The 17,095-nt window shown below is 41.4% G+C and overlaps 1 protein-coding gene and 1 long non-coding RNA gene across 4 annotated transcripts in view; one reads left to right on the forward strand and one right to left on the reverse strand.

Moving 5' to 3' along the window:
* Window positions 1-17,095, forward strand: part of M1AP (meiosis 1 associated protein) — a 139,947-nt gene that overhangs the window by 28,722 nt on the left and 94,130 nt on the right. Inside the window, exons 1-2 of one of the 3 annotated variants that reach the window (XM_021005315.2) lie at window positions 1,838-1,886; window positions 8,055-8,103. The exons of 1 other annotated variant lie outside the window; for it this stretch is intronic. The gene's annotated coding sequence lies outside the window, so the exon portion shown is untranslated. Of the gene's footprint in view, window positions 1-1,837; window positions 1,887-7,910; window positions 8,104-17,095 lie in introns of those variants that run through there. One more of the 3 variants, XM_021005321.2, reaches the window with a different exon arrangement.
* Window positions 3,866-13,594, reverse strand: LOC110220992 (uncharacterized). The gene is made up of 3 exons (XR_002328008.2): window positions 12,914-13,594; window positions 5,213-5,278; window positions 3,866-4,265 (listed from the first exon to the last, which is right to left on the reverse strand). It is a non-coding gene; the product is annotated as an uncharacterized LOC110220992 (long non-coding RNA).

A 17,095-nucleotide genomic window follows, 5' to 3' on the forward strand; every position in this document is an offset into this window, starting at 1 on the left:
AGCACATGTAGCAAAAGGTGTAACTAGAGGTCTTTTTCTCTCTTTTGTTGTGTCCTTGTGTGGTTCCCCATAGATACAGTTCTGTTGTTGTTTTTCTGGATTCCTCATAGAGTCTTGAAGCTGTGTTTCCTAGTTTGCCCTCATCTCCCAATGCACATACTTCCACCAACTGAGACTTTCCCCAGGGATGATGTTAGAATACCATCAGGAAGTCTAAATCCTCTGAACCTCTGAAATCTCATGGAGGAGGAAGAGACAGAGGCCTTTCTCCACCTTCACCCCCCAAGTAATTCCCTCTCAGTGCCTTGGCTGAAATTGCTCTCTCTCTCCTTTAAGCAGTCAAACGCTCAAATGTCTGGTTTTGGAGCTAACTTGCTTTTTTAATATACATTCCCACTGGGGTTGACTGGGCTCACATTAGTTTAATGTCTTTGATTGATGGATCAACTGATTGAATAGAGGCGTTTTCATATGATAAATGTATCAAAGCTAGAGTTAGTTACTAAGTAAGATAATTAATCAACTCAACTGACTTACCTACAAGTAAAATGGGAGTAATAATAACTTGTAGTTTAAATGTCTGTGGTAAAGATCAGTGAAGCAATATGCACTTATTAAGTACCCTCTATTTGCCAGACACTATGTGTAAAGTGTTTTATAAGCGTTTAAGTGCTACATAAATGTAAGCAAATTCTTCAGTAGAAAGGATTCCTGTTCACTTTGGGTGGGACTGATGACCTCCAATGTTGCTGAAGATATTGGCATTTAAAGCCTTTCATAATTAGTCTGCAGGCTATTTTTCTGGGCTAATTACCTATTAACCCAGCTTGGGTAGAGTTCCAGGCCTTAACTCAAGACTCATCTTCCTGAATTCAAATCTAGCCTCAGACATTTGATAGCTGTGTGACTCTGGGCAAATCACTTGACCCAGTTTGCCTCAGTTCCTCATCTGTACATTGAGCTGGAGAAGAAAATGGCAAACCACTCCAGTGTCTTTGCCAAGAAAATTCCAAATAGGGTCTTGAAGAGTCAGACACGACTGAACAACAAAATTACTCATTATTTCCCCAAAGCACTCCAGATTCCGGCCAGGTACTGACCTACTTGCTGTTCCCTGTAAAGGGCATCCCACCTTCTGCTTCTATGCCCTTGCATAGGCTATCTTCGGTGCCTAAAATGACATCCTTCCTCATCTCAAACGCTTGGAAGACGTAGTTCCCTTCCGGGCTGAGTTCAAGCACCACCTCCTTTCATCCAGTTGCTAATACCCTTCCCTACCCCCATTACTCTGTATTTATTTTGCATCCATCCTGTGTTTACTTCCCTATGAACATATTACAATACTGTATAAAACATTTGTAATGTTATATTAATGTTAGATTATAAAATAACATTTGTAGAATGTAAACTCCTTGAAGGCAAGGCACTGACTCACTTTCCTATTTATATCCCTAGCAGAAAGCCCGGCCCACATAGCGGGCGCTTAAGAAACGCTAGTTGATTGACAGATTGATGCAAGGAGGGGCACAAAGGGTTAAAGACTAGAGTCCTCGCTGGTGTGGGGGTTTGATGGAATGTTCCACTCTCCCAAGGTGGGGGAGGAATTACCCAGGAAGCGGCTCTTATTTAACGCAAGATCCCCACAGAGCCTCGTGGTGGTCAAGTAGGGACCGTGAACAGAATCATTTGGGCTTCACAGGCCGGAAGAAGCCCCGAAGAGAAGCTGTTCTTTCTCAGCCTGAGAATGAGTCTCCCCTGTCCCCACTCCCCAGGGAGTTGTTGGAGCCGCCCTAGCGCCCCCTGGAGGCGGGGCGGAGGCTGTCACGTGACTTGCCTCGCTTTGGCCAGCGGCTCCCACTGTAGGGCAGGTGCGGTTCCTACCTCAGGTAAGGAGGGGCCTGGGGTGGGGGAGGGCAAAGAGAGTGAGGCAATCCTTCCCCTTCAAGTCCATCCCACCCACCTTTCAACTCCGCCCCTGGGCCAGATATGGAGTCTTCGGACTCTAGTTCGAATCCCACCTACTGGGTTTTGGGTCCGAGTCCCTTCCTTCTCCAGGCCTCAGTTTCTTCTGTCAAATGAGGGCGTTGGGTTCGATGACCACTAAGGCCCGTTCCAGCCCCTATTCTAATATCCTATGACCCTGCTCCCTTCCAATGCACCTTCTAATACTCTAACTGCTGTAATTTTTAAAAAATATATTTATTTTTATTTAGAATTTAACACGCATCAGATAAAAATGGCTCTTCTGTATCCCTAGTAGAACAGGAGAAAAAAGAAAAAAAGAGCATTGTGCGTGACATTGCAGAGCTCCACTTGGTGCAGCTGGCTTTTCTTTTCTAAGGATGCAGCAAGGTCGGCTTGTCACTTTCAAAGCTGCCCTGCTTGTCTGTGCTCCTTCCTGGCCGACCTTCCGTTCACTTCTCAGCATTTGTAGAAAACTAGCCAGGAGGTACAGTGGATGCCTCAGCTGGAGGCAAGGCTTCTGAGCTGGGCTACTCATTAAGCTCTCTCTCTGCCTCACTTTCTTCATTTGTAAAGTGGGGGTGGTCGTGCTTCCCACTTGACCAAGCTGTGGTGACACTCATTGCTCTATAAATACTAGCTATTGTTGTGGTTGTTTTTAAAAGATGGCTCGATGACTTTTTTTTCTTTCTTTCTTTCTTTTTTTTTTTGCTGCTCTATTTCTATCCTCCCTCACCCTTTGTGTTACTACTTCTTAGGTTTTATCGGTGATTTTTGTTTCTGCCGAACAGTCATTTCTTGATATACCACAAGCAAAGAGAAAAACAGCTTCTTATCTGTCATTTTCTACCCCTAGTTATCTGCCCTGGATCTTTACCCTCCGTCCCACTTTCTCTTTTTACCTCTCTCCCTCTTTACCTCTCTCTCTCTCCCTCCCTCTCTCCTTCTCCTCTCCCCCCTTTCCTTCTCCCTCCCCCTCTTTCCCTCTCCTCCACTTCCCTGTCTCTATGTCCCTTCTTCCCTCACTTGTTCTCTCTCCCTCCCCTCTCTTTCTTTTAGTGATTTCATTGGCTCCTATGGGTTGTGATCCTTCTTAGTCAGATGATTCCCAAATCTCCCATTCTGACCTCTCCCTTAACCTCCAGTCCTTCATTTCAGAGGATCATAGAACTTAGAATTGGAAGGAACCTTAAATATTATTTAATCCAATTCCTTCATTTATCCCTTGACTGTCTCACCTATTCCCAGAGGATTCTGTTTTCAAAGATAGTTGACCCCTAAATCTATAATTCTCCCAGCATTCTTTCCCTGAACTGTAGTTTCCTTATTTCTGGCACCTCAGACTCAGCATGTAAAAAACTAATAGAATTGGAGGGGACCTAAAAGTTCATCTTTTTCAGCCCTCTTCTCAAGAGATGAAACTAATTGATGGGCACACATTGTGTTTCCTGGGTTTTTTTTTCTACCACAAAAAAAGCAATACACATATACACATATCTACATATACATACATGTATACATATCCATACATATAACCTTTTTGTCTTAGACCTCAGGCCATATGCCTAGGAACTGGATCTTGTGTCAAAGGATATGATTAAACAGTTTAGTCACTTTTTTGCATAATTTCAATTTTTATCCTGGAATGATTGAACCAGTTAATAGCCCTGACAGCAGTATATCAGTGTGCCTATCTTCCTGCAGCCCTTCCAACATTATTTCTGTCTTTTTGTCATCTTTGCCAATTTTCTGAGAGTGAAGTGAAACCTTAGAGTTATTTTGAATTGCATTTCTCTTATTATCTTATTATTTAGGGAATTCTTGTATATGGTTATTAATAATTTGCATCCCTTATGAGAATTATTCAGAGCCTTCAGCTTCTTACCTTTTAGAGAATGCCTCTTTATTTGTGTTTATTCTTTACATATAATTCTATTATCAGAGTTATTTGATGCAAAGATTTCCCCCTCCCCCCCATAAACAAAATCATTTTAGCTGAGAAACAAAGCAGGAATCATGGTCCAGTAGAGCCGGAGAAGTGTACATGATAAGGATTTAGGCCAGGTCCTGGGTCACCAGCCAGGCAGGTAGCCAGAATTTCAGAATTGTGGATGGATCAAAGGTCAGAGTGAAGCAATGAGTCAGAAATCATCAGACGGATGAGAAGCCCAGGTTCACAGGAAGGGTGAGCTAGACCTTGAGCAGGTTATTTCACTTTGTTTCTGTTTGCTCAGCTCCAGGATGAGGAAGTGGGACTGGTTAATCTCTAAGGTTTCTTCCACCTTTAGTCTGAGGCTAATGTTCTAGACAGGGCATCAAGAAAGGAAAAATCATTCAATCTGTGGTAAACCTGCTTCAGCCCAGGAATCCTCTAAATCTGTTCTCTGCTGGGGCAGGAGGCTTGGGACTTGGTTAAGGGCTTGCAAGTGAAAGCAAGTAGACACATACAGCCAGCTCATATGGATAACATAATAGCAGAAGTGGGGCATATTTTGCATCATCTCATGGATCATGTTTGAAGAAGCAACAAGAAAGTTGCTTTTTATCTGTATTTAATGTGGCCTTAAAAATAAGCATTATACCAAAGCTCAGAGAGATTTACCAGTGTCAAAGAAGATGGGGGAGGAGAGGAATGTCCCTTGGGCCCACGGTTTTGTCTAATCCACTGTATGTCTATCTGTGCCACAGCCCTGGCCCCAGCATTCCACAGGTCGCCGTGTGGGAGCTGGCCCCACACAGTTACGGAGAGTGCACATGAGGGATAAGGCATTAATGGCATGTGTTTTCCTGGTAGATACATTGGATTCATTGTTAGGAGTTTATTATTCACAATTAACTCTCAGTGTTGCTGGCTTATCACTGTCATTTGCCTTTTGTTTTAAACTGTAGTGTTCTTAGTGTTTGCTATGGGGAGTGTCTCATTTGAAATGCTCCAGTGTGTTCTAACTGGATACCTCTCCCTTGCTGTTTACTTATGGGAATAGCAACTGAAGTGCTGGTTATTTGTCCACTCTATTTTCTAAACACTGGGCTGCTTGGAGGGAAATCCCTGCCAGATGGACAGAGGCCCTTTGCCAACTTTTACCCTAACAGGTGGGGAACAGTGATGCATTTGAAGATCATGAAAGTTGTACTTGGAGGCATGAACCTAACCATAACTGGTGAAGCATGTAAGCTTAATGAGAGGCAGTAGTGAGGAATTGTGATCCAGTAGTAAGAGTTAGGAGACCTGAGTGTAAGTCATACATACCTCTGCCACTCCCTAGCTGTTTGGCTGTGGGCTGGTCACTTAGGGAAACTGAGGCTCTGTTTTCCTCTGTAAAAAGGGAAGATGATAATATTTGCAATATCTGTCATAGAAATAAGATAACATATGTAAGGTATTATAAACTTTAAAGAGCTTTATAAATGTAAGCTATTAGCATGTCTATTCCATAGCATTTATTGAGAACTTGTGAGTATGACCCTGTTCTTGGTACTGTATTAGCAATGCCCCTCTTAACAAAGAGGGCACATTCTGCCAGTAAGTACAATTTGTTATCAGACACTGACATAATATAGGAGGCACAGAAATGCCTTCCATGGAATGTGAATCACCCCCTTAGCATACCCTAGTATAGCCCCTTTTTTGTCCCCTCTCTCAAGACAGTCTCCTACCTAATGACACAGAGGCTGCATATGTCCACGGCTCAGGCAGCATCTCTCCCATTTAGCTGTTACTAAACCCTTTGGGTGCAGGGAGGACTGCTTTTGCATCAGTGAGGCCTAAGCTTTGGCCTATCCTGGAGAGGCCTGAACCTGAGATGGTGACCTAGAGCCAAGGGAACCACAGCTCACACCTGCACCCTTAATGTCTAGACAAGTTTTGTGAAAAATTAGTGTTATTCGTGGAGAATTAATTAATCAGGACATCATTATATGAGAATTATTTCATCTGATATAAAATTTAGTCTCTGCCCTGTCATTCAGAATCTTTAAAAGATAGTCTTAACAAAATACCACTGGCAGGAATCCCACTATTAGCAAGCACCTTTCTTATGGGATAACGTAAAAGAGAGATTTGTCAACTACCAGGCACAAGGAGATAGATTTTAAGTAGTAGTTCAGGAAATAGAAGATTAAGATTAGACTGTTCAGGAGCATTTAATATCAATGGTCTTAAATTTAGGTGTCAGATCAGGGATAAGAAAGAGATGAATTGTTCTCTTGGAAAGGATGAGAACATTTTAGTATAGTGCTGAGTCCTACATAGGTGAACATTTAATAAATAATACACATTTAAAATATATCAGAAGTAAGTAGTATAGCATCCATATAAAAAAGCTGTTTTGTTACCAAGTAGCCATTTCATAAAGTTAGACATACCTATATAGATTTATGGAGTTGTGTGTGAGGTGAAAAGACAATCTGTGTCTCCCTGCAGCCTAGGAAAACATTAAGGGGTTGTGTTTTGTTTTGTTTTTTTGGACTGCTATCTCGTATTGAGCTTGCACTGAAACCGCCATATCTTTTTCACAGAAATTGTTGTCTAGCCACAACTTCCCCATTTGATTGAACCCAATGTGGAACTTTACATTAATCCATTATATTTCATCTTATTTAATACAAATCATTGTTCTAGTTTGTCAGCAACTGTTGGGTCTTAGCTACAAATTTTCTGAATCCTTTGAAATTTGTTCTCTGAAAATCTTATTGTCCTGGCTTTTATCTATCACAAACTGTATTGTTGAATGGTCACTATCCTTCAAGATTCCTATGGTTTCTACTTCAACTACTAGTTTCTCCTTGTTGATTAGAATTAGGCCTAGACTAGTAGTTCCCTTTGTTGCTTCTTCCACCTTTTGAAAGAAGTAGGTCACCAGTTTGTCAGCTGCTCTGGTTTTGATAGAGAGAGACCCCCTGAATAATTCTAGATACTTCAGGTCCTCCATCATTATAATATCATGCTTTCATGCTGTGTTTGTGATAAGTTTCTTGGTTTCTTCATCTGGTTCCTCTTTCACGGAACAACCTTTGCATGAGGAATAGTGTAGTACTATTCCCATTTTACAGATGAATCTAGGGCACCGAAAAGTTGGCACCTGCCCCAAGTCACATAGTGTCAGAGCTGAGAATCAAATCCAGGTCTTCTGGCTCAGCGTCCGGTGCTCCTTCCACCACACAGTCCGTCCTAATTTATGTGCCAGCTCTGACTGTTGTCTGCCAAGCTGGCCTTTTCCACTGTCCTTGATTACGTTGTTTTATAGCAATCCTGAGCTTTATCACATTCGTTGTCCTTAGAATGATTACGCCCACACTGTTGGTGAGTGCCCCATTTCAGATCACGAGAGAGTGTCTGGTGAGGTTTCATTTTGTCCATTTTTCACCTGCATTGAGTCCTGAAAGAGAAGCTGTGTTGGAGTAAGCATAGATTCAGGCCAGGCAGTCTACAACTACATTAGTGGTGATCTTGTCTTTCTGTTTAATGTCTATCAGGGATGTGCTGGAGCGAGCTCTGACTAACCAAGCTGGTTATTAAATTATCAGCATGAGCATTTACACCTTGGAAATCAGCGTCTGCCACAAATGAGGGCTTGATTTATTGTTTTGTTAATTGTCTAGACTTAAGAAAGTATTATAATGCAGATTAAGCTTAAAAACATGTGTTCACATATTTTTCCAGCCAAGGAGCCCAGTTGTGAAACGTTTAGCAGCTTATCCTTGTATTGTTGCATATGTATAGCTTGAGCTCCCTGGGAGTGCAGTACAAGGTTCAGAATAAAGTCATCACTGGACTCAGGGCCTGGAAACTATAGACCGATAATAACAACGACAATAAATGGTATGTATATGTAATACTTAAAGGTTTGCAAAGTACTTTACATTCATTATCTCATATGAACTTCGCGGACCTGTGGCTGAGAGCTGGTGATAGTTAGTTGAGTTCAGTTCTGTTGCGTACGATGCTGATAAGGTCATGACTGCAGGATCAGTCCCTATTTATGAGCTTCTTAGTTTCACTCTGCTCCATAGCCACAAACTGAATAACTCACTAGCACCTTGCTGGTGTTTTGCAAATGTGTGATTACCCAGGGCATCCCTTCTTCCTCCAGGCGTGCTTCTTTGTGGAACTGCAGCAAGTTCAGCTCTGCTATGATTTAGGTAAGATGTTTCCTGTGGGTCTCCAGATTACCCCACTCCTTCCTCTTAGTCCTCACATCAAATAAGGCACAATTCACCCTAGCCACTGACTCTCTTACCATGCTTAAATATTCTCAGTACCAATGCCATCCTAGCTATCTGCCTACTTTCTGGCACCCTTAAATATTCACACAAAATTGAAATAATTTATTCCCCACTTGTGCTGCTTTCCAGCCACGAAGGCGATGTGACCCTGGGTAATTCCTGCATAAATGAGGGTAGCTCTTTTCCTCCTAACCCTATGATATTCCAATCTCCTGACACAGGAGGACTGCATGAAAGAGTGTAGATCAGAGGGTCATAATCTGGTATCCATTAACTTTTTAAAATTTTGATGATTATGTTTCAATATGATTGGTTTCCTTTGTAATCCTATGTATTTTATTTTATGCATTTCAAAATATCCTGAGAAGGGGCGTCATGGGCTTTTCCAGACTACCAAAGGGAACCATGATGCAAAAAAGGATAAGCCCCAGTAGCTGGCTGAGTGCACGTCCCTCCTAACTCTTGGAAACACAATACAGAGGACATTGCCTGCTGACAGTGAGGAAGTGGAACATCTTTATCAGCGATCATCAGTACGTTGTATACGTGGTGACTCCTAAGAAGTTGTTCAAGGAGCTAGCTGTCACAGATGTCTACAGCAGATCTGGGAGCAGTGGGCATCACCCCTAATCCTTCAGTTTGATATGCAGGTTGATGCTGCTTTTGCAACATCCTTTTAACCATAAATATTGCAGGGTATCCACTGTGTGTGCAGGCCTGGGTGAGTTTTGGTGAATACATAGAAGAATAATATCTGGGCCCTGTCCACATGGACCTTACAGTCCAGTTTGGGAGATAAAATTTACATTTTTGTATTTTACACGTCAAAACTTTGATGGATCTTTGACTTATCTCATGAATGCGGGTTCTCCTCCAAAAATGCAGGTGGCAAACCATCCATGCCAGCTCATTCTCGGCAACTTCTGTTCATGTGCTCCCATGAATCTTTCAGAAGGAACCCACCCACAAGGCTGGAAGTCTTTAAAGGCATGGAAAAACCTTCACAATGTGGCTCCACTCTACCCTTCCTGGCTTATTGCACATTACTCACATTACACACACTTTGTGTTCCCAAATGGACTCATTTGTTGTTCCCATAGATGACATTCTCTTTCCCATCTCTGTGCCTTTGCATGGGTTCTCTCCTATGCCTTCATTGAAGTCCCTACAAACTTCTGCCTTATAATAGCTTGCTTTAGAATGCAATTCAAGTGTCACCTCCTGCTGTACCTGAGGCTAATCCTGATCTCTGCCACACACATTGCTAGTGTCCTGCCCCCAGAAATTACTTTATATATTTTGTATTTAATTTTCTATATACATGTTGTTTTCTTCTAGTAGAATATAAGCTTCTTGAGGACAAGAACTGTTTTCATTTTTGTCTTTGTATCTGCAGTGGGTAGCACATAGTAGATACTGTTTAATGAGTGAAGATTACAATTCTATAACTCACAGCCTCTCTCATCAACATAAGAGAAATAGTGATGTTTAAAAAAAAAAAGGTAGGTGCCTGTTTTAGAGAGAAGCATGACTTAATTAAAAGCACAGCACCATTTCCCAGAAGAAATACACCAAGGACTATAGTCCAGTCCTGGCAGTAGAATATGTCTCTTTTCTAAAGACCAGTGTTGCTAAGTATGGAAAAGCTCATCATCAGTGGGCTGTCCACTTACTGATGAATTCTTTAGCCATGACAGCCTGTGAAAAAATGACCTAGACACATGAAAAGTTAAATAAGCATAATGATGGAGAGAAGGAATAGAAACCAAGGGCTGAAAGTAGCTTGGAAGATAAAAATAGAATTAGAAACCTGCATGCGGTATCTAGGAAATCAGGAGACCACAGCAACAAAGGCTTTACAGGTTTTGCAATAAGAAATAATGCTGTCTTTGCATAACAAACTTTTTTTTTCTTTTTGATAATATTCTGCAGGCATACAGTTTGTCCCAATGACAGGATTACTGGGGGAAAGGGTATACTTTTGTATTGTACTGTCACATTGTTCTCCAAAAAGATCCTGCCATTTCCAGAGCTCTTTCACCTTGCCCCCTTTAGTAAGCCTTCTTATTCCTGTACTCGAGCTCAAGGGACCAAGCTTCTTAGCCATTCCTGGCTCCTGAACTAGCTTGGCTGCTTCAGTTCAGAATTCTGCCTTGTCTGAACCCTGACCTCCACCTGTCTCCTTGCCTCTGATGCTGCCACCCTCTCCAGGTCTTATTTCCTAGCACTCCTACTCCCTACTATTATGAACTCCACCTCCACTAGAGTTCATTTATTAGGGTTTGTTAACAAGGAAAAGGAGTATTAAAGTATTAATGAGGGAAAGGTACAGAAACAAGTACAGAAATAATATAACCAGGCAGATGTATATAAGAAACCGTCTTCATTCCAGACATAGTCACCCTAAACTTTTTCAGTTTTCCAGGCTAAAGTTGCCCTCTTAATCGCTTCAAGTGCCTGGAGTGGATCAATAGGTTTATCCCTCATATGACTCTAGATAAGAATAATATTTTTTTGTCTCGAATGTATCCAAGCTCAATTTGGAGTTTACCCTTTTGGTCTTGCAGCAGCTAGTTTATTGATCCACTTTTTCAGTCCCACCGGTCAAGAAGCCTTATGTTGGCATTTTGATGATCATCCTATATGATCATTTACCTAACTAGAAACATAACTGAGCCCAACTCTAGCTCAGTTAGAGGACAGACAAGAAAATGTAAGCAGCTGAACAAAATAATCCTTGAAACCAGAATAATTTAACAGTATACACATATTATTCCCCGAATTTATAAAATACAGCTTTCTTTACAGGGGCTCATTGTATTTTTTATCATATTCCTTGCTAGTGTTACCCTGTTGGTTAAACTGGTGGGCCAAAATTCTGTTACAAGGGAGCCTTGATGAAAAAACTGATGAGTCATGCAGATATTACAGTTAAGAAGATGTTAATTAGAAAGAGATCTGAGTTGGCTGAGCCTTGAAGGGTGTCATCTTCTTGGTGGGAGTCACCACAGATCTAGGCTCTGGTCTTCAGCTTTGCAAGTAGAGGACTTTTATTTTGTCACTTCTTCCTAGAGTTACCACATTCTAGGGAATTAATTCTTGCTAATGAAACTAAATTAAGGTTGTCCTAAACTAGCTTGCCCCCCACCAAACCAGCTTGAGCCCCCCCTCACCTGAGAAAGGCCTAACACCTGGATTAGCCAATCAGGAGAAAGACATTTTTAACCCGCTCTGAGCTTAACCTACCATAATGCTTTGTGTGCGCTGGCATAATAGACATGCTTTGTTCTCTGAGTGAACCCAACCCCTCCTGCTGGATTTTGCTGACTGGGAACATTCTTCTGCCAAGGACCTGGCCTACCAGACATCTACCTTATCTTATTGTTTAGGATTCTCCCTTGTTACCCACTGTTTTGAATAATGGCATTCCTCTTCCTTTTTGTTTATGAGCACTGTTATGTTTATGATCGATTATTATGTATATATTAATTATATATAATTATAGAAATTATAGAAAACTATAATTTCACTTGACATTTTGGCACCTCTCATTTCATTTTACGAATCTATCCTGTTAAGAAATTACTTTCCCATATTATGGTTAATGCATATGGAGATTATAATTTTGGCGGACAGGCATCCTGAGTTGAGAAGGGAGGGGGAATCGCTCTGAGGATATAAGATCCCCTTCAACTATCCTTTCCTTGAGCTCATTTTCGAATGAACTCCCGTGTATGGACCCATATACATCTCCAGCTTCGAGAGAAATAATCATGTGCATGCAACCTAATTCTGTTTGTTCTTTGATCAAACCTCTGGTTATGGGTGAACCCCATTCTGTTTGTTCTTTTTGAATAAGCCTCTGGTTAAGGGGGAACCTGATTCTGTTTGTTTCTTAGACCAAACCTCTGGTATAGGTTGACAGTTGACATCTGATAAATTAGAATTGTATTAATTTATAATGAGGGAATCTACCTTTCCAGTTCCCAGAATATTCTTACCTACTCTCCCAATCAACTGGTTAGAGACCCCTGGCCAAAAAAAAAGTATTTATATTTGTGCCTGAAACCCAACTAAAAGTGAATTATTAATGACAACCTTGAGTAAATTATGGCCCAGCGTTATGGGCAGTTTCCTAATAAACTGAAAGGCTTTTTTAGAGTGTGACATCTCCCCTCTCACCAAATCAGCTGAATTTCTTCAAATAGACTTTGTTTCCTCAGGTTCCATATTTCTCTTCTCTGTCTGAAGTCCATTCAGATCAATGAATATTAATTTCTTACTATGTACAGGACACTGTGGTAGGTAATAAGCATACAAAGATGAAAGGTGACAGTACCTCTCAGTTCCCCACCACCCAAGGATCTTAAATTCTACTGGGACGATAAGACATGCACACAGATAAATTTACTACATGGTCCAGTGTGATGGGGGAAAGAAAAATCAAGACAAAATGAACTAGGAAAACATGAAGAGGGAAAACTTACTTTTAGCTTTAGGGGATCATCTGAGCTGAGCCTTGAAGGAAGAGAGTCTGAATGGTAGTTAGATACGTTAGATAGAGTGAGTGAGCATTTATTAAGCATTTACCAGTAATGTGCTAGCATGAACTCTGCTAATTGTTTACGAATAAAGACAATCCCTGATTTCAAAGAACTTACATTCTAATGAGAGAATATAACACATGAAAGGGAGAGGGCAGGAGAGGGGGATGAGGGTGTCATACCTGGAGATGTTCAAGATAAGACAAGGCCAGAATTGACCTCTTTAAGCTTAGGGTGGTTTCAGGGATGCAGTCTAGCTTTCCGGTGGGGAGGGAGTAGAGATGATGACCCGAGAGGAGTTGAGTGGAGACAGCATGACTGGAGATGGCCTGCAGAGATGAGGCAGGAGTACATTCCAGGCCTTGGATTAGCCTGCAGAAAAATGCATGAAGGTAGGAGATGATATGTTAAGTTCAGGGAACAATTAGTCATTTTGGTTTGGCTCAAAATAGTATGAAAATGAGTAATATGAAATAAGGCTAATGGAAACTTAGAGCCACATTACAGAAAGCTGTGAGTGCTAGGCTGAGGAGCTTTTGTTTTATCCTTTGAGCCGTAAGGATACACTAGAAGTGTCTGAGTATGGGAAAGTGACATGGTCAGACTTGTGCATTAAGAAAATGACTTTGGCAGCTGCTTGAAGAATATTTTGTCCCAAAGAGATCATACAAATGGGAAAAGAACCCACATCTACAAAAATATTTATAGCAGCTCTTTTTTTGTTGTGACAAAGAATTGGAAATTGGGGAAATGCCCATCAATTGGGGAATGGCTGAACAAGTTGTGGTATATGAATGTAATGGAACACTGTTGTGCTATAAGAAATGATGAACAGGCAGACTTCAGAAAAACCTGGGAAGACTTGTATGGTCTGATGCTGAGTGAAGTGAGCAGAACCAGGAGAACATTGTACACAATAACAGCCACGTTATGTGATGACTAATATGGATAGACTTAACGCTTCTCAGCAATGCGAGGATCTAAGACATCTCCAAAGGTCTCATGACAGAAAATGCTATCCACATCCAAAGAAAGAACTATGGAGTTTGAATGCAGATGGAAGCATACTATTTGCTATTTGTTTTCTTCTGTTGTTTTGTTTCCTCTTTCTGATGGTTCCTCCTATTGGTTCTAATTCTTACTTACAACATCAGTAATGTGAAAATATGTTCGATAGGAATGTATAGCGTATATCAAATTGCGTGTGGTCTTGGGGAGGGAGGTGAGGAAGGAGGGGGAGAAAAATTTAAAATTCAAAAGTTTATGGAAGTGAGAGTTGATAAATCAAAATAAAATAATTTTTAAAAGAATATTTTGGAGACTGGATGGATTGGAGGCAGAAAGACCAGTTAGAGGGCTCTTGGGATAATCCAGACAAAAAAAGACTAGGCTTGAACCAGGGTAGTGACAGTTTGAATGGAGAGAAGAGGGTGGATGTGAAAGATACTGTGGAAATAGAGTAGACAGGGTTTGGAAACCGATTGAATATAGCCAAAGAGAAGAGAAGGAAGAGTCAAAGATAACTGAGGTAACCTGGGTGACCAGGAGGATGGTAGTGCCATCTGTAGAAGGAGGTAAGCTGAGGGTTGGGAAGATGGTCAGTTCAGTGTTAGTCATGTTAAGCTTGAGATTCTAGTGGGACATCTAGACAGAGACATTCTGCAAACAGATGTAAGCTTGAATGAAACTCAGGAGAGAGATTACACTTCAATATGTAGATTTGAGAGTCAGTGGCATAGAGGTAACTGATAATTAAATCCTTGAGAGGAAGTAAGATTTCTCAAGAAGAGGTTATAATATAAAGAAAAAAGAGAAAAGTGCCAGGGGATAGATAGAAAGGAAGGAAGGGAACTAGCATTTGCATAGTGTCTACTGTGTACCAGACACCATGCTAAGCATTTTATCAGTATTGTCTCATTTGATCTTTACAACAACCCTGGGAAGTAAATGCTATTATTATTCCTATCCCCATTTTACAGCTGAGAAAACTGAGGCAAACAGAAGCTAAGTGACCTGCCCAGGATCACCTAGGGGATGGGGGAATTGTGATCAACCATCGGAGAAGAATAAGAAAAAGCTAAATAGTCAGATAGTTACAAAGAGAACCAGGAGAGAGTAGGGTCCTGGAAGACAAAGCAAGAAAGAATATCCAGGAAAATTCAAGGAGTTGAGTGCAGTAGAAGAGAGAACAAGGGCGGAAAAGAGACCGTAGTGTTTAAGTTACAGCTCACAGGCAATCTTTGAAAGCACTTTCCTTCTCTTGCTATTTATCATTTTCCTCCCATTTCCCCCATTGGTGAGGCCCTCCTGGTACCTCCATTTTGGGATGGGGCTCAGGCTGGCCCATTTTCATTCTTCTCCTCCATTTCCTTCCTTTTGACTTTCTGGACTTGGTCACTGTCCCCTCCTACAACCCACTTCTCAGCTCCCTTTTTAAAAAGAACTTAATACACTACACTACAGAGGCACTAAGAAAAGGCCTGGATTTGGTGTCAGAGACCCAATGTGACTCCTTACTTACTTCCTGGATGACCTTGACCAAGACCCCACTCAGGGGCTCATTTTTCTCCTCTCTAAAATGAGGGCTGAACTCAGTGTCCAAGACCTTTCCCATTTTAAATCTATGAATGCAGGAAAACAAAATAACAAACATTCAAATGTCCAGGGTGATTGAGAATCCCTTAATCCTGCTTCTTTATTTGGTTGACCTGGGAACCAGCCCGGTTTCCCCGCTGTTCACCTGAGACCTCTTCTTTCAGATTTTATTCCTCAGTTCATCCCCCCAGCCAGCGTTTTTCCTCAAATACTCAAACGAATCTGTTTTCACCAATCCAGATGCTCCCTCTGTGAAAGCCTATTAAAAGCTTGCTTTTTAGTAAAACTGAAAATATCTAAAAATAATCTTTTCTTTGGTCTAGACTTTGGCCAGACTTAACAGTTTGAAAGCCGGAAATGGCTCAAGGGTGCTAACCAACACTAAGAATAGAAAGTACCTATCTTATTGAGAATCTTGTATCTTTGATTGTGATTGGTGCTGTTGCTGCACCTTTCTCCACTGAGAAAGCATCAAGATATTGACTTCAGAGAGGAGGTCACTTTGTTTTCTTCTGGGGAAGGCTTGAGGGGAGTGATCAAAGAAGGAACTGAGGAGTGACTGTTGTTTGAAATGAATGTTAACTCAAAAACTGTATTTTCTTTTTGCTTTTTTGGTGAGGCAAATGGGGTTGAATGACTTGCCCAGGGTCACCCAGGGCTAGTAAGTGTCAAGTGTCTGAGGCCGGATTTGAACTCAGGTTCTTCTGACTCCAAAGCTGGAGCTCTATCCACTGTGCCACCTAGCTGCCCCGAGAACTGTATTTTCACATCTTTTGCTTGTTTGTGATTCCTGTAAATGTTACCTCGAATCATCTCGGTGATAGAGTTGTGTCAGAAATCATAGGATCACTATGCCATTTTCTTCTTATCTGTCTAATCTAGAAATGACTTAAATATTAGATTAAATGATAAAATAAATAAAATAGTTTCTGACATTTGTGCCCAAAAGTCTCTTTTTTTGGGGGGGGGGAGGAAATTGGAGTTAAGTGACTTGCCCAGGGTCACACAGCTAGTAAGTGTCTGAAGCCCAATTTGAACTTGGGTCCCCCTGATTCCAGGGCTGATGCTCTATCCACTGTGCCACCTCGCTGCCCAGCTAAGAGTTAGTGTGGTATTAACGTTTTACATTTCACAGTGATACAGATCACAACCCTTCCTTGCTTGCCTCTCCTGTCAACTCTTAACCATGTCTTGCTCACGTTCTCCTGTAAGTTCACCACAAGAGTTCCACCCACAGTATATCTTCCACATTTCTCTCCCAGACTTGGTTCTCCAAGAATTCATCTTCCCCTTAGGAAGCATGCTCCCTCCCCTCCCTCTCCCACACACAAGAGGAAGGAAAATACAAAAATTCTTTCACTGTCCTCTCTGACTTTCAGTCTCACAGATGGCCTCTCAGACCCCAAGGTGGGAAAGTAAGTATAAATTGAACTCTTCAGCTGAGACAGATTGAATTTGCTTTTTGGAAGGTCTTTCAGAAACTAACGTGGGGCCTTGTATAAAAAGAAGTTCATAAAAGTGTATTGAATGACCAAGCTTGGATGACCCCTAAAATTATCTAACTATTCTGGGATTGGACCTCTAGATCTGTGGCATGCTACCAGTGTTTCTGTTTTCAGGGGGGAACTAGGTGGTGCAGGGGATAGAGCCAAGAATCAAGAATCCTGCCTCAGATACTTGACTGGGCAAGTCATTAAAAAAAAAAAACTGTTTTCCTCAGTTTCCCCATCTGTTAAAAATGAGAATAATAATAATACTTCCCTCCCAGG

Source organism: Phascolarctos cinereus, unplaced genomic scaffold (assembly GCF_003287225.1).
Source record: "Phascolarctos cinereus isolate Bilbo 61053 unplaced genomic scaffold, phaCin_HiC Scaffold_9;HRSCAF=440, whole genome shotgun sequence".
Lineage (NCBI taxonomy): Eukaryota > Metazoa > Chordata > Mammalia > Diprotodontia > Phascolarctidae > Phascolarctos > Phascolarctos cinereus.